At 37.8% G+C, this 18,487-nt stretch overlaps 1 protein-coding gene across 1 annotated transcript in view; it reads right to left on the bottom strand.

Moving 5' to 3' along the window:
* The window catches only part of amn1 (antagonist of mitotic exit network 1 homolog (S. cerevisiae)), a 213,512-nt gene that overhangs the window by 37,746 nt on the left and 157,279 nt on the right, over positions 1-18,487 (bottom strand). The gene's annotated exons all lie outside the window — the stretch shown is intronic.

Genomic DNA, 18,487 nt, shown 5'->3' with positions numbered 1-18,487 from the left:
CTATCGTTACAGGGCTAAAACAGACGATCGCTAAAAATCGAAAAACATATTCAGTTTAGAAAAGCTTGTAAAGTGATTTGCAAATCCGGCAAATATACAAGACATAGAAAGATTAAGATCATTTTTTGTTCAACAAAGTCCAACTCTGCTATCAGGCTTTTTTCCTACAGGTAATATTGCTATTTGGCAGAAATAAACCAAAATCTGAGTCTCAAAGAGTTCAGATTTAAGGAAAAATATGCAGTTCTTGGCACAGAACTAAAATCCTTCTGAATTGCTGTAGCATCATCTCACACTAAGAAATTTTGAAAAATCCCAAATTGTATTTGAGTGCATTCATTCGGGGGGGAATTCACATTAATCAAAGTATATTATTTTTCCACAATCAATGTGTCAAAATTGTCAACCCTAACAATTCCTAGAAATTGAAGTATTTAAATAATTGAATTTATTCTTTATTATTTAAGTTGGTTAGTGTAGGAAGATGTAACCTGACACTACAGTCACATTTGAGAACACAAACTGAAGTAGTGGCTGATAAAGCAAGACAAGGACTGTATGTTCAATTCACCACAATCCACATTGAGACAGATAACACAGGAAAAAATAACAACTACCAAAACTTAGCCTTTAAAAAATGGTAACAGGTTCATCATCATGTTATCATAACCATGCCACAAAGTTAAAATAATACTTTTTTTTTAAAGCTACACGTAGTTTAGACCTCATCTGAGTGCTTTTCTTATTTTAGGCTTGTTTCATACATATAATCACTTTCTGGTGGTCAAATTGTGTCCATCTGTAGAAGATTTAAGAGAGAATGAGATCTAACTTTCGCTACGCTCAACAAAGACCCACTGCAGTCACATTATGTTCCATAAGCAGAACAAAATAAAGTGACTTGGGTTTTCAAAGTGCACTTCAGCATACGTTAATCGTTCCTTAATGATGCTTCAGCTCCTCTGGGGATCTGCCAGTAGGAGAGTGACTCTTTATTAGATGACTATTTTTCTTCTTGTGACGGTTAGTTTTAGGAATGCGATAGATCAAGATTGCTTTTGCATATGACTAATTCATTCAGAAACAAAAAATCTTATAGCCTAAAAAGTAGCTGTATTTCAGCCTAACTGTGAGATCTCAAACCATTTTTACCCACTGAGTGCAGAGGAGCTTCAAGCTCCTAAAATCACAAAATAAGAATCTGATGGAGCGTGACAGACATTTAAGCTTTGCTTTATATTTAAAGTCTGCGCTTACAGGAGTCTCCTGCTGTCACTTGTAAACTAATGAAACTGAGGTGTGAAATCCAAGTCAATATGAGACGACTGTCATCTTAATCAAAACAACTGTGAGTCAGCAAGGACAGGAAGAGCTGCGTTACAGCAGGGGAGATAGGAATGAACAACAAACTACACGTCTAATAAGTCTGAAATATAATGTGATGACACAGCAATCAAGATATTTTTTCAGCACTTAACTTTTAAAGTGACTAACCTTATCCGGTATTATCAAGTTGAGCACATTCCTCTACATAGTCGAACTATTCGGCCGTAAGATGAATAGTTTAAAAGCAAATCTCACAAATGTGTCATTATCATTAGGAGGAGAAATTATCTGTCCTTGACTGATCAGACTCTGTTCTCCTTTTTCTTTCCTCCAAGACACATTCCCTTCTGTTGTAACTCGGACATGATTTATTTGCTTGGGTCTGCATCACAAAGAGGATAAATGTGTTCAAATTACACAGCTTATTGCTCCCTGGTTTTGTTTACAAATTAAAAAGGCAGCTGCTGTCATGTTGATTCCTTTCTTGCCATGTGTGTTGATCTATCTAAAGATCTATGTGGCTCTAAATGTGAAGACATTTTCATGTTTTGCTCACTCATTTGTTTTTGCCACGTTATTAGGCATGTTGCCAGTGTCAATTTTGTTTTCTCTTTTTTACATTCAAAACTCAAAACCGCTTGTGGCATTTCAACAAGAAATCAGGTTTTGAACCATCCTCGCATGAAAGCACCTTGCATTTGCTTCACATTTATCAGGTGCATATCTATAATTTGAATCTCTCATCCCAACACATCCCAAAGGAGCTCTGTTGGATTGAGCTCTGGTGACTGTGGAGGACACAAAAGCACATTGGGCTCATTGTTGTACTCAAGAAACCAGTTATAGATGATTTCAGCTTTGTGACATTGTGCATTGTCCCTAAAGGTAGCAGCCATCATAAAAACACAGTTATTTTAAAGGAATGGACATGTTTAACAATACTCAGGCAGGCTGAGGAGATCAAACAGTGCTGAGTTGGTACAACATGGCCCAATGCCTGTGACAATGTGACAATGCCTTTATATCTGTATTTTTTGGTGTCAGTCAGCTTTGCTCTGTTGTATTGTCTCTTCTTTCTCAGTTGTTGCAATTTGAACCTATACATTTCATGTATTGTGCTATTAATAATAAAAACTAAACTGTTCTATTCTTTTTTTATTATTTGCCTGGTTCCTCAGTCTGGGCTTGAATCATCTCCACTCCAGCAACCATTAGCCGTAAAACAGAGGGGCTCCATAACTACAGGGGTAAATATTCTGTATCACTCTTTCCCGCTACTAGATCCTTCTGAGAGGAGAAATAGCGAAGCTGTCAGCTTTTTATCACCTTGATTCTGACCTCATTTTATTCAATAAAGCTGAAATACTCTCTGAAATCAATGCCTCTGGAAGACTTTTAGAGCGACACTATGGACAAAGTTTCCGCATGAAGCATAATAACGAACAGTGCTGTTTTGGAGCAAACAATTAAAGCTTTTATTTCAGAGTAGACAATCAGCTTGAAATGTCATAATCGAGTTAAGTACCCACAATTGTTTTTTTCTGATTTGCAAAACCAGTGACGAGCATGTAAACAAATAGATCTGTAATGAGGAAACACATCTACAGTACATAAGGTCTCATGACCCGTGAAGCAATAATGTTACAGGCAGTTGCAGGAGCATCTGACAGTGAAAACAGAGAGCAAAAGTCACCAGGATGTCTTGTAGAAATTTTGAACGGGTTTCTACAGGGATTCAGTTTGGTTTTGAAATGCAGTGTTTGTATGTAACAAGTGTTTGGCATGTGGTTTATACAGATGTTACAGTAGCACAATGTGGAAACCGGTGGGTATGTAAGGGCAATACAACTCAGACTTGAAATACTATTATTTTAAGTCTACAGCATCTCTTTTTAGATACTGTCTTTGGACTTTACCTCTTGTAAAAGGCACTTGCCATTACACATATACACATGTCAGTGGTTTGGTGTATCATTTTGTCTTTGTGGCTTTCTCTTAGTTGTAATCATTCAAATTTCCAAGTATTCCACAGTTGCTCTGGCAGCGCTACTTTTAGGCACCACTTACACAACAATAAGCCACAGTCGAGCGACAGGAAGATGAAAGTGGATGGCACAGCTTTCCCTACAACAGAGTCGACCCTAATAGTTCACTTTAGATCACAGCTCACCCTCGCACCTGAGACACACATGCATGAGCGCATACACTCTCTCACGCACGTGCTGGATCCCAACAAAGCGTGAAGTCTATTGTTTTCAGGCTCTCGGATCCAATGTTTTTCACCTTGTTTTCACATCCTGTCCTCCGCCTCTTCCTCTTCCTTCCTCTATCCCGGCAACTTTGTCTTCATGACTGATTTCACAAAGCAAGCAGCACATGCTGCAGCGCAAAAATTCATGCTCGGGGTGTAACTGTGCAGCTGGGTGAAAGTATAATTTAATTTCTTATAAAAGTTATGCAGGTGTGCAGAAGGTTATAATTACAGGAAAAAGTTTTTGCAATTAGGAATCAAAGCCTACGGACCATTAATAATTTAGTTACACGATGAAAAAAAATCTTTCTTTCACTTTTGCACATGTGGGACCATTTGCTTTTTTATTTCTGCAGACTGAGGTGCTGCGTTCCTCCACTGCAACGTATAATAATGGTTAACGATTACAACTGGAGATCAGAAATCCTGGGCAGGGACTCAGCTGGTAGTACAGGGCATTCAATTAGTTTGTTTAAAGCAGTAGATGGGCGAACCAAAGTTCTGCCACCAAAACGAGTCAGTTCCAGTAAACAGTTTTGCCTCACAAACATTCTTTCCAGCATGCATTTTTTTAGTATGTTTGGAGATTAACTCAAGGCGAGGACCATCTTCTCACTCAATTCTGCAGCTCATCCTCTACGGGCTCATCCTGTGCTTTACAAAGCAGACTTCCAGCTGCGCGGGGCCGAGCTGCAAGGTGACGAAACATTGTGCCAGGTAGACAACTGACAAACACACCTGTTTCACTAGCAGCTCCTCGTCCTTTAGACTCCTCTCCATCGTATGAGTCAGAGCGCGCTCTGATTTACTAGCGAGAAACTGATGGAACTAAGAGAACAGAAAATTATAAAAGTGGGTGAGTCATTCATAGTGGCCTTTATTCACAGTTGTCCTGGATAGTGGTGTGGGTGTTTCCCAGAAATTACTTCTGTTTATTAAATGTACCTGTGGTAGATTCACCTTCACATGTGAAAACAAAATAAAAATAACAAGATTTTGTTGTTTCCAGCATTTGGAGTTTTCTACTTTGTATTGGAGGCAGCTCAAAAGAGCATCTTTGAGCCTCAGATGAACAAGGATGTACTTTAAGAGTACAATCAGTAATTTTAGCACCATATGTAATATTGTACAAGGTATGCAACACAATTTTTCTTCTTTTTACCACAGTTTGGTGCACTGGGACTCAAATAAAGAAGCTGAACAAATGATAAAACTTTAATAACAGAAGGGCTGCTAGGCTGGGAATCTAAGAAACAAACATTAATCTAATAGGAGCAAAAGAAAAACAACCAACAAAAAAATATAATTCTCCACTGGTTGAAAGAAGCACTGAGAACAAGCATCGTATAAAAAACAGAACTAATTATTAATCTGTTTAGGTCAAATTATCTTTCATTTAGGTGTCCAAACCAATAAAAGTCTCTGCAGAAGATGAAGAAGGCCCAGAGGCACAGCTTTCTAACCTTCAGAAAACCAATGTTGAGTTTTTGTTTTCAGCAATGCTTGGAAATAATAGGGCAAAAGGTAATCTTCAACTCACATATGTTTTTTTCTGTAAACATTTTCTGGGACCCAATATTTACTGTAATGTCTAGTTTGAACTGTTATTATATATTGCATTTGGCATGAAAAAGGAAAATTCCAGTCACATAGAATTCACCTTGTTTGAAATGTATTGATTTAAGTGCAACGTCTTTTACTGGTTTTCACAATTGTTGACTATATGATGAGTTTATGATGTGTATTTATGTTTTCAGGATATAAAGCACTTTGAAATGGCTTGTTGTTGAAATGTGTTATGCAAATAGACTTGATTGATTGATTATTTAAATTTTTACCAATAGCAAACTGTGAAGGTCAGAGATAGCTTTGAGAGTACAGCACAATGGCAGACCTACAACGACATGACATTCCACCTAAACTGACCAACCAGACAAGAAAAGCATTAATCTGAGAAGCAGCCAAGGGAATTATGTAAATCTATACAGCTAAAGCGCTGTGTGATGGAAAACTAATTCTGAACATCACCTTAAACACGCAATCCCTACTGTGTGATATAATGGTGGCAGCATCATGCTTCTGCAATACTATTCCTTACCATGGACAGAGAAACTATTCAAAATTAATGAGGTAAGATTGAGCTAAATACAAGGGAAGGAAACCTGTTACAGGCTGAGGACACAGGTTGCAGCTTGCATTGGTCAGTCACATAAAATATCCTAAAATCGACTTAAGTTTTGGTTGTAAAAGCTCAAAATGTGAAAAAGCACAAGGGTTATTGATGCAATTCACTGTGTACAATTGGCAGAAGATTGTAGAGCGGAAATATATGCACATACTGTATATTCAGGCAGGGGGCCTCGAGATAAAAGGTGTGTAGTACATCAGATTTCAAGACTGACTCGATGAGAGTGTAGTTACTAAAATACTCCATAGATGTTGCCCTGGTAACGGCACTGCAGAGTAAACATTCTGTGAAATCTTTGCTGTGTTATTGTGAACAGTGGTGGAGCCCTTTCCTCCATTGCTTCTCTTTTCTCTATCTGGGAAGGTTGCAACAATTTGCGATGCAAAGCATCAACTACTGTACAGGAATGACCCGGTGCCGTTACATCTCAATCACCTGTAGGGGGGGTTGACTGGGGGTATCTGCAAGAGACAGGGGGCCGGGGCAGGGGTGGGGGGGCAGTCCCCGCTCTGCACCCACTCTAGTTTCATCCGGATTGTAAAATTATGAACAAGGATAAAGAAAAACAAAACATGCAACAGAATTCTAAGAAATGTGTTTTGGAGAGAGGGAATAGTGTTCTCAAAAGAGAAAAGAGGCAGCTTGTACGAGGCTGCAAGAATTTTTTTTGTTTGTTTTCTACACTGTTTCTGTTCTAAAGCTCAAATAAACACATCCACACTTCAGCACACCTCCACACAGTCTCATGGGAAAGAGCTGAATCTGCAGATTTTATGAAAAGTCAGTACGTATGTGTTTAGCAAAGACATGCACACAGATAGAGAGAGCACACTGAAAAGACGAGAAGGTTATTTTAAAGGTTGTAGCCCAAAAACATTCTGGAAAGGAGCTAAATAAGAAACTAGATAAATCCTGGCATAAAACCGTGTCTCAGCAGAGATATGCTTAACTGCCTACTTGAGCTTGCATAGGTTCGCTTTCAACGCTATGCCGATCTTAAATTTTATATTTTGAGACTTGCAGCAACTGCTGATTAATAGAAGTACTTCTGAATAGTTTCAAAAGAGTTATCTGTCGACGTCATAGGTCTTTTTGCCCTGCAGCAACTTTATAATGCATTAATATTTGATTAGCTGAGAATTGGGTCCACAAATGTTTACCAATCCTAGCTCATTTCATGACATTATGTTGTTGGGATTAGAACACGTATAAGAAAGTTTGTGCAAATTGTGAACTGCAAAATGCAGCTACTTTTCATAAAGATAATCAAGCAAGACTTTAGTCACATCTGCATCCTGCCTGTGGCCATAATTGGAACTAAAGACAAATCTACAAAAATGTTCCAACTGGAAAAAGTCACGAACAAAATAGACATTTACCTTCTCCTCTGGTAATCTGTACCAGATGTTGCTTGTTCAGATGGGGGTGGAGAAAACCCAAAAGAAGTAGGAGTCAGAAATTGGGAAAACGTCCAGCGATCATTTGTTTTTAGCACTTTAGATATGGATATCAGGATTTGCTCTTACATCATGTGCACAGCTCTGCCCACTCTGCACTGTAAACTACAGTTGCAGACTGTAGTTTGATCTAAAGGAGATTTGTCATGGCTCAGATGCGCAGAGATTGTCTGTCTCTGCAGCATGTAACGCAGTCAAGGCTCCTCGACTTTCAAAGCTCAGATTGACAGAACTATTAGAGCCCCGCAAGACATGTAGGACGGGACAAGGTTACCTCACCTCTGCATTTACTTCTCGTCATGCTGTTGGCTGACTGTGAATATGTGGAGTGAATAGAAAAGCTGAACCAAAACAAGAATGAGAAATTGAAGAAGGAAGGCAGAGGGAGTGAGAAATAGGGAGCAGAAATGAGACAAAGGAGAAGTGACAGAACAGCAGCAAGAAGGCACAAACAAAAACCTAAAGTTGTTCTGCTGAGTCGCTCAGGCAGTGCAACGGAGCTGATAGTGTTCTTAAAAAACAGAAAGGAAATTGCGTATTCACTTAACTCAAATATGTAGAGTGGAGTGTAGAGTATGCTGTAAGCAGTGACACAAACATAGTCTGAAGGTCAGTGGTCTGAGCTCTCATGGGTGGTAATGGGATACTGGTCCAGTGGAACAGAATTGGCACTGCATCAGCAGATCTAACACTTGCTTAAGAACCAATAAGCCCTGTTCTGAGCATGTCTTTATGCTAATTTAGTTTTCATGTGCAGGAAAAAAAAGCAAAAAAAAACATCAAACATAACATAAAGCAGTAAATTTAGGACACTTCCATATTTACTCCTGTTTAAAAGGGCTGAAATCACACAAATCAATCACCTCAGGTCCACTTGATTGAAACATTAAAGCACTCAGTATTCTTCGGATCTTTAACCTTTTCCAAACTCAGACATTTAGTTTGGAGGACTTCTGACTGTTGAAGTGAGACAGAAAGACATTATGAGATAAAAAGCGCGAATGTAGCATTTAAAAAGGTCTCAAATGACTGTCAAATCAGCCATTCCACTTGTATGGAAAATAGTTTCAAAACAACTCGCAACATGCACCAATCAGACAATCCAAGAAAGTAAAAAAATAAATAAATAAAATCTTTCCACAAACCCTAAAATGTCATCAACAACCTACAGCAGGCCCTCAACTGTTGATTTTATAGTTCAGTGGAGTAGTTTAATTGTGACTGAAAGTGAACAAAAAAATGAAGTCAAGACTAAAGTTTGGTGTTTTCATGCACAACATTTTCATCTCCAATCTACACCATGTTGTAATCAGCACTATACTGTTCATTAAATCATGTAATCAATAATGTATTCTATTGGTTGTTTATAATAAAGAGCATGGTAGGTCATGGTTCACAAAAAAAAACAAAAAAAACAATTGGTTTAAATAAATAAATAAACAAATGTTTTTGGTGAATCCAGACAAAGCACTAAAATAAAGTGGAGGGAAAATTTAAAATATGACAAAGACTCAAGCTGATGCTATATTTATGCTGCCAACCAATTACTGCAGACTTTAATGCACTCCTACTTGTTATTTAGACAATTTCTGTTTCATCAAAATCAAGATGCTAAAATGGTTACTTGAGAATCCACCAGTCGTAATTATCCACTTCAAAAAATCCAAACTATTCCTTTAAACTTCAAAAGATTTGTCTTTGGTGTTTAAGAACCCCACTTCAAATGGCAAAGCCACTGCTGTCACAGAAGATATGCATTCTGGATGTTTATTCACAGTTATTCACAGCCATCACATACATGTGGAGGAGTAAATTAGAAGCTATAATGTCTCCGATCCCATGCAAGATACAGACAGCACCGCCACCCTAGAGCTTCTTCAGTGAAACACTGCTCCATTTTTTTGTTACTGTCCCACTGCCTCTTTCACATACAAGTGACTGAAACACACTCGGACAGAACTGGGGTTTTTCCTGGTAAGATATAGTTCCTGATTTGTAAGTGCTCCAGATGAGGCAGGCCGATGGAGAGTGGGCATGTTTACGCTGATTAAATCATATGTGGCACTTTCTTAGACTTTAAGGTTCCACGTTTATTCAGATCCAAAGCAGTGAGCTGCAGAAAAAGGGTCTGTAATGACAAAGGATAATTCTGTCCTCCAGTGAAAACAGGGGGTGTATAGTGTGTGTGATTCATAAAAAAAAAAAAAAAAACTAGTTGAGAGGAAATGTGTTTATATCTGCCACAGGAACCAATATCTGTCCAGTGTTTATTAAGCTATACATAGTTCTGCGTTCCTCATACACAGAGGGAGCTGAAATAGTTCATCTGCTCACGGTGACTCCAGAAATCCCACATAAGTTTGCACCCACACTGCTGAGCATACTGAAGCCAAGGATTAGTGAAACCTGCAGAAAGTTTGACATTGGCAGCTCAGGGAGTCAAATAGTAGGGAACCTTCTTCACCTTGAGTAATCCTCTGATCATGGTGACGACACTTAAGGATTTATAGAGGGAATATAATGAAACTTGTTAAACTTAAAGGAATAGTTTGACATTTTCAGATGAAGTGTTCTCTTAGCTTGATAAGCTTTAGCCAAACTGTGAATATAACAGAGCAAGCACTTCTGTGATATCTAGTAGGATATAAAACAGCTGATGTTTTTTTGTCTTTAGACAGATGTTTAAAAGAACATTGTCATGCAAACCTCTACCTAAATAATGCAGATTTTAAATTTGACAGAGTAAGTGGTATCATATTAGCAAAAAGGTGGGGGGAAGTTTTCTTTGGATCTTTACCAGATCTGCCAGCAGGTCTGTCTGTGTCTCTAAATATGTGTGGTTTTGCATGTATTAAAGCTCCATCTATCCATTTTCTTAAACCCTTATCCCGTTGGGATCCAGAGGGGTGCTGGTGCCCATCTCCAGCTGTCAGCGGACAAGAGGCGGGGTACACCCTGGACGGGTCGCCAGTCCATTGCAGGCATTAAAGCTCCAACAAATGAATATGTGTCTTGACGCATACCATCACATAGCTTCCCTTAGCACACAAGATATTTTCTCAGAATTTCACCTAACTTGCATGAGTCTAAAACTTGTTTACCACAAACTTCCCTGTAATTTCCAGGCCAGACTGGATGATATTTAAGAGGGATCATTTCACTTTATGTAAGAAAAGATATTTGGAGCTCCAAAAGAACATGGTGATACTGACGCTTCACCCAGCTAATCCACTTGCTGGTACTTGTTTGCCCAGACTTCCTCTCTTGCTATAAAAAGACATAGACACCGCTTGTTTGGGTCTCATCTGTCACCAACAGCATCTCTTATGGATTTTCCTGTTTTGATCCTTGCCATCTGTGCCTCTTTCTTTCCTTCTATTTTTCATCCATAGTCAACATAATGAACAATTCATTCATGACTTTAGCTATGCATTTATTCTGGTCTAGAAGTCCTGTGTTATTCATCAAAGTAAAAGCTCATTCAGAGTAACAAGAAGGTAATGGTAAGCTTCAAGGAAAACACAATGAAATGTCTCTAGAATGGAAAGAAATCACTCTAAAAAGAGCTGGAATTGTGTTGATTCTATAATAAAATTAATCCACATTTGTGGTAAATACATAATTTATGGTAATTTAAAAGCAATTGTTGGGTTGACAGTGTTAGGCCTATTATGAGGAAAATCTAATTTTGGTGTAAAAGGTCAAGCATAAAAATGAGAGAAAGCTCCTGAATTATTCTTAGCTGTGGCAGTAAAATGACTTAGAACAAAGACTCTGAGCTTTTTACCTCATGATTGACCATAATTGGGCCAGACTGCAATGTTCCCTTCAAGGGCACAAGCTCCATCTAGTTTACATTCGACGACTGGTGAATGGATATGTGTGTGCTCTGCAAAAATGCTGCACTCGTTTGAGCAGCATGTGGATTAGAATTAATGAATGCCAGCTCACCAGCTGCATATATCAACACACAAAGAAATGAAGCAAACTTCTGCGATGGGAATGTTATACAAGAGCAGATTAGCACATTTTTAACGGGTATCAGTTTTATTTCTTGTTGACATGTTGATTATCATTAAGTGTGGTAATTGTGTTGGCGCGTGTGAATTATGCCTCGACTGTCTTTGACTGCTGTTGTGCACTGAATGTCCCTATGTGGGTCAATAAAAAGTGAACTGAAGTGCATAAGAATAAGGCTTTGTTACAGAATTGAAAAATGAAGTGCAATCTATTGCAGGCATTGCCATCTGGGTGCGGGACTTACTGTATTCTATCACTTGTCGCTCCTTAATCAACTGGAGTAAACTTGGCTGGTGTTCTCCCTCGTTGTTCCAGACTCTGTGTCTCATCAGCATTTCTCATTACGCTCAGAAACTCATCATTTATCCCACATCCCCTTGTGGGTCCTGTGTGAGTCGACGTGTGCTTGCAGCAGGTTTTTGTGTGCAACTGTGTGCTGCTGTATGAGGGTTTCCCTTAGTACAGATATGTTATGTTTCACTGCTAGACATAATGGGGACCAGTCTCCACTGGTACAGAGAGGTACTGCTGCTGACTGCAGTCATTCCTGTCTGCCTGCTTTCACCACATCACGTTCACCAAGCGTCCACCTCACACAACACAGACACACAGATAAGCAACAAAAGACTTGTGAATGTGAGGGGCGGGAAGCTCCACTTAATCACCCCAGAAAAAGGCTCTTATAACAGAACAAACAGTGTGGTGTAATTATTCTAAAAGCACGCACATCATACTCTCGACATGTGCCCTGACTCTATCTAAAATCTGTCTTTTCTGACATTTTTTATGTTGACTTTAAAAGGAAATCCCACCTGGGTTGCGCACTTCAAACTGTAATGTTCCCATTGTTTCCAAAGGATGTGCTTCAGCACAGTAATTTGCCATTTTTGTGTGGCCACTTTGCCTGTTTTGTTTTCCAGAGTGGGTTAACCTCAGGAAGGTGCATTCTTTGAGTTGAAAAGAGCACACATTCGTGACAACGAATGTGAGTTCCTGGCAAGAAAAAAGCAAGAGTGAACACAGCACAATGCCACAGAGCAGCAAGACAGTTGTTCAAATTGTCTCAAATTACCTCTCTGCAGTGTAACATTTCACAGGTTCATGGCAACAAAACAAAAGGAAGAAAGGTGTTGCTGTGGATCATTTCTATAAACTTTGCAGGTTGTGAGACTGTGAAAGATGCAAATATTGAATCAAAACATGTAACTGATTTAAAGGCTGGAATATTCCCTGGGGCTTTTCCAATTTTTTTCCACATGAGGAAAAAATTAAACCAGAAAAAGTAACTTCAGATATTTAGCCAACTTCACCAAGCCTATGTCAGAGACCAAATGAACAGATTTTTAGTACCTAAAGCTAAAACACAATATGTCTGGCTTATGTGAAATGGTTGCCAGGAAAAAGTCTCTTCTCTGTGAAGAAGTAGGATAACACTATAACCTCTAAGGACAACTTAGAGGTTACTTTAATGGAACTTACTGATTAGTTTCCTGTTTACCAGGTACTTTCCCATAACTTACTGTGTACTTTCCTGAAATGAACAGTTACTAACCAGGTTCATTCATGGTAAGTTCTACAAAGTAACTTCTAAGTACCAGAAAAATATCTAGTAAGAGCCATAAAAGAAAATTCTTAAATATATCCTGGTAAATCCCAGATTGTACCTGGTAAGTGACCAGCAAGTTCCTTGGTAGTTTAAGGAAAATGTCTTGTTAGTCCTGGAAAGTAACCTCTAACAACCAGGAATGTGGCTGATAAGATCAGCAGCAGGAAAGTACCTGTTACTTTTGAAATGAACTTGGGATTTTCCTGGAAAGTACTTTGTTACTTTAACTAATGAACCAGAATGTTTTATTAAAGTTCCAGAATGTTCTTAGTAAGTTGTAGGAAAGTAACCAGCAATTCAATACAAGCTCCAGAAATGTACAGCATAAGACAAGCTTCAAGAAGGTAAAAGACAAGTTTAGTGAAATAACTTGAAGATTTACAGTTATACATGGGCTATTTTATGCAAATATGTTTGATAATAACATAAATCTCCACTTGGCAAAGAAATAAACACAACACATCACAAGTACCTCATATCAGCTGACAAGCTTGGCAGCCAAAGGTGCATAACTTTGTTCTGTGAGTCGAAGCACATAGATGCTTTGCAGTCTACCAAAGAACCATACCAACATATTCTTTAATCAGACATGGGGCCTTCTGACCAACAACTGGAGCTTATGCATTGGGTTATCAACAGGACAATTATTCCAAACATAGCAACATCATATTGAAAAAGAAAACAAGCAAGGTGTGGTAATGTTGTAGTCAAAGTCCACACCTTATAGAAATGCTGCAGTGGGAGCTTAAGAGAGTGGAATTTAAAGTGAAATGTCAGCAAACCAAAATGGAGTGAAAGTGGATCTGAATTCATCCACAGATGTGGGAGGGAAACAGAGAAAACCACTTCACAGGGTATTGCTGCTAAAGATAATTCTTTATCATTTCTGTAGAATTTCTTAGCTTGATTAATGCATAATTTTGTTACCTTTCCCACATATTTTAAGGTAAGCATACTAAATATGCACACCATCACTGGTTTCTGAATATGGAACATTTTTTAGACAATTAGTTTAAAGACTTTTCTACTCATTACACCTTAGGCATATTAATTTTTTGTCCATAATAAAACCTTAAGAAATAACACCACAGAAATAGCATAGGTTATGAAAACTAGCATCTACCTTCATTCACTTGACATCAAGGTACAACAATAAAACAGAATTTTAAAAAAGTGAACAGTTTCAACCCAATCAGCCTTGCCTGAACTTGAAAGTCGTGTCACAACTGTGAGTGAGATTGAGAACCTGTCCTCGGGGTGACACAGATCCCTGAGCACTGGATATAATGTTCCGCTAAATTCATTTTCTGTGACATGCACATGCCTTCAGGAATATTAAAGAATCCCTGTGCCCTGGTTCTAATAGGAGTCAGAAGAAATTGTTCACTATATGGAGCAGTTTCCTGTTCGAACAGGAACTCACAGCTGAAGCAGGGAAACCCAACACCCACTTTCAAACAACACTGAGTCAGACATGGTGAGGAGCCCCTGACGTCTTGATGTATATGTGTATTATGGCAATGTGTGTTTTGGGTTTGTGTGTAGTAGGGCGGCTGGGGGGAGCTGCCATATGGTGGATGTGCCAAAGCGTGACTGCAGCAGTAGGTGAAAACAGACCTTATAGAACACGGTAATTATGGACTCTGTGTTAAAGTCTGACATATCAAGTCACGAAACAACCAAGAACAAGCATTTCCGCATGTGTTTAAAATTGATGAAATGCAAAGAGAAGGAGCCATGCATATTTTATAATGTACTGTACATCCAGTGCCTTACCAATAGTTTCACATTACAAGCAATAATCACATTTTTAAGCAAACTGACAATGAAAAAATGATTCCTGAAGCAAAGCATTGTTTTCTGCGTTGATATAAAATAGCCTTCTTCTGTAATTTAAAATGAATTTCCATATTTATTATAGGGACAATAAATAACATTTCTATTCTGTTCTCTAATTAGGAATTTATATTGCAGAGGTAAACCTTTCCCTCACTGCTCCAGTCCTAAAGTTAGACCAAGGCATTTTTATATTTACAATATGAGTGTGAAGGTAAAATAAAACAAATTCGTAAAACTCAAATTTACTACAATAAAACTCAAATAAATCATATATATATAAATATATATAAAGAAAAATGTATCCTTTGAGAAAAAAAGGGGGCTGTTTGATTCAAACAGCGGAAAAAGTAACCAGCATAGCATATCTGCAAACATAATCCATTAAAGATTATATTTGTTTTCACTTTTTGTCACATTCATAAATGTGTCAAAAAATCAAACAAATTTGAGAATGAGTTTACATCTAAAATACAAAAGGCAGTTGTCAAATGCTGATCTCATTTACTAAGGAAAAAATAATCAAGACCAACTTGTGTGAAAATATAACTTTCCCCATGTTCAATATTGAATTTCTTATTATTAACCACAATATTGGGTTAAATTTCATCAGTAGCCACAATCAGGTATATTATTGTCTATAACTCACTGTAACTCACTGAAATAAAGAACGTCTAACAAAAAGCAGGCCATGAACCTAAAAAGTAACATCTAAAGCACTGCAGCGTCACTTTTCCTCAGTTAATGTCACTGTTGATAATTCATCAACAGGAATAACTAGGCAAAAGTGGCATTCATGGGGGACTTCCCAGGTAAAAACCACATCTGTTTCATATTTCTCAAAAAAGAGACATACATATATTTGATTAAAATGCCGGTGCAAACCCAAAATTGGTCTTTTACGCTCAAAAACCCTGCGTTGTGAATGAAAAGAAACATAAATGAAATGTAAAAGTACTGATTTTCAGTTACTTGGTGACAATTGTTCGAAGGGCAGCAGACAATCATTCTAGCAATTACTTTGAGCCTAACATCCATGTAAATTAATATCTTTACAAAGTTTTCAAATGTTATAGTGTGGTATGCAAACAATGGTAGTTTTTGTAAAAAGAAATTATAAATTAACTTTTGGGAGGAAATATTATCATTTGCAATAATCAATTGGGAAAAAACTTATTAAAAAAAAAAAAAAAAGACACAGCATCAGCAATCATAATGAGCCCAACTGAGATTGCTTGGCAGGGGCATCTTCTGCCTCATATTAATGCAACCATGAAGCACCATGTATTCTGTCATCCTAGAGCCGACATTAAGTTCTACAATGATTTGAGGAACGGTTACTCATCTGTTTGACTGGAGTACACGTGATGGCCTTCACTCCCTACCATACGTCACCGAGCGTCAGCTGCCCGTGACTTTATCGCCGGTTAACCACCGCTCCTTCCTTGCACCTCCGCTTTTAATACATACTGAACACTGCAGACCCGGAACACAACATAAGAGCAATGGAGATGCATTGAACCAGCTGGCTAACCAATTCAACCCCTCTGATGTTCAAATGCTTCCACTTGACAGTTCATCCTGCTTCCAACACAACCAGATGGAAGATAAATGTTTACTTAACCCCTTACATGCCATAATATTATGCCTGATGGTGGTGGTAAAGCGCTAATTGTTATGAAAGTTGCTTAAAGGATTGAAATTCTGGTTAGACAATAAAAAGTATAAAGGAACACAAAAACATAATTGGCTTTTGATGAAGATAAAGCATATGCTTGTTGAGGGATACTTGAAATTGTTCAGGGTGTGTACTTCTTTTTTCCAGTGTAACCTCATTACTAAGATAAAGACAAGACAGGGAGGAACCCGCTGAGGTAACAACCTTATTGGATTTGTGACAGCACAGAAATGGAAATCGTCTTTGGTGGATGAGATGCAATAAAGATATTCATAAGAGCTTCCTCACAAAGCTGGGTCACCAGCACCATTGCCTAATACAAAAAAATCACCTCAGTAACTCCCGCTTGGCAAAGGGAGACAGATAGAATAAATGGAGCGGTGCAGGGTTCAATTTGGCGGGCAGAAGCTCTGCTAAGGTCAATCCAGCTTCTGCTTTACTGGTTTGGTTTTGGCAGAAGGACAAAAAAATGACAGTCTTTGCTTCCCCATCTCTAAAGTTGAAAGCAGAAAAGCCACTTTAGATTACTGAATGTTTCAGAATAAATCTTACATTTTTTAGCATGTTGGCAAATAATCCATTGACATTTATACAATTCTATCCATTTTAATCTGTAATATCTACTCATTAATAGTAACTTGCATAAGCTTACAACAAGAAGTTAACCAGCTTTACATGAGATTAAAGCTTCTGAAATGGGATTTTTTGTTTGTAAAGACTTATTTTCAAAGTTTAACGTTCAGAGCTCCAAAGATAACAGAGCAATTAAATCATGATGTAAATGATTTAATCATCTTCTTTGTTTTCTTTAACAGTGCTACCAAATTAATCATTTTTGCTTTGCATATTTCTAAGACCTCTATATTTTAAACAATGTATCAACTCTTGTATTAAATTCAATATTTGTCTAATGTCCTCTGATGGAGGATTTAAGCAGTACAGGTGACAAGTGCCAGTTTCATTTAAAGTCTATAATGGCAAGAAGCAGTTTTCATGGAGTGCAAAGTTTTGAAAGACTTGCTGCAGAAAGTTAAAGTAAAATGATTAATTTTGACCCCTTATTAGACTCACAAAATAATAACATCTTGTTAGTGTTTTGAAGTAAAATTGACAAACAATGTGAGTATAAACTGCAAATTGTTTACTCAAAAAGGACAGGCTGTTTTCTACATTTGACAACAGTCTCCTGTATTCTCTATGTGTCCATAGAATATTCTATGTCAATAGAATAGAATAGAATAGAATAGAATAGAATAGAATAGAATAGAATAGAATAGAATAGAATAGAATAGAATAGGAAAATGTTTTCTATTCTATTCTATTCCTATAGAATTTGTTAACTGTTGTATTTAGTGGTCAGGCTATTAATGGCAGGACAAGTTAAACAAACAACATCCAAGATGGGTGCTGTACAATTCTACGTACGTGTCCAACTGATTTAATGAGATACAAACAATCAGAAGTGCAAATACTGTTTGACAAAGCCACTCTCTTCCTGCAGCCATATTGAATTGAGTTGATATGGGATCTCTGACTTAACAAGTCTGCAATTCATGAAGAATTCAGACGTAAGAGTCAAGCTCCAGTAGATTTCTCGGAAGTAGAATCTGAGATTTTCACTACTAAATACAAATTGGAAACCACATTTTCTGAACTGCTAACACCCTATTACTCTGCATGTAATGTGGGGTTGGCCATTATAGAACCTTTGACTGAAAACTCTCAAAAATGACATTAATAAATTAGAGCTTTTCCACCAAAGGAGCAACACGGAGTCCACGCAAAACAATGATTAAACGCTACATGAAGGAGAATCTGGTTCAAAAGTACAGGCAACCTTCCCATTTAAATGCTTCAATTTATTCAGCAAAGTACTCAAAATGTGAGTTTGGCTCTACACTATAGTCCAACACTTAACTTGGGTTTAATGCCCCGTACCACTTTTCAGGTTATAAGGGTTATGTCGACATTCTACATGTTCCAGTTGTTTCATTTGTGTCTAATTCCTGCTCATTATTCCCATGCACTGTTGAATGATGTCCTCGCCTTTTCTAGAGGGGAAGGTTTGGATACTGGCCAAGTGAACAACAGAATCCCACATTCAAGACAGCAAAACAGTGCTCAT

Source organism: Xiphophorus hellerii, chromosome 2 (assembly GCF_003331165.1).
Source record: "Xiphophorus hellerii strain 12219 chromosome 2, Xiphophorus_hellerii-4.1, whole genome shotgun sequence".
Classification (NCBI taxonomy): domain Eukaryota; kingdom Metazoa; phylum Chordata; class Actinopteri; order Cyprinodontiformes; family Poeciliidae; genus Xiphophorus; species Xiphophorus hellerii.
The sequence above is the reverse complement of the archived record's forward strand: the minus strand, read 5'-3'. Positions and strand labels throughout refer to the sequence as shown.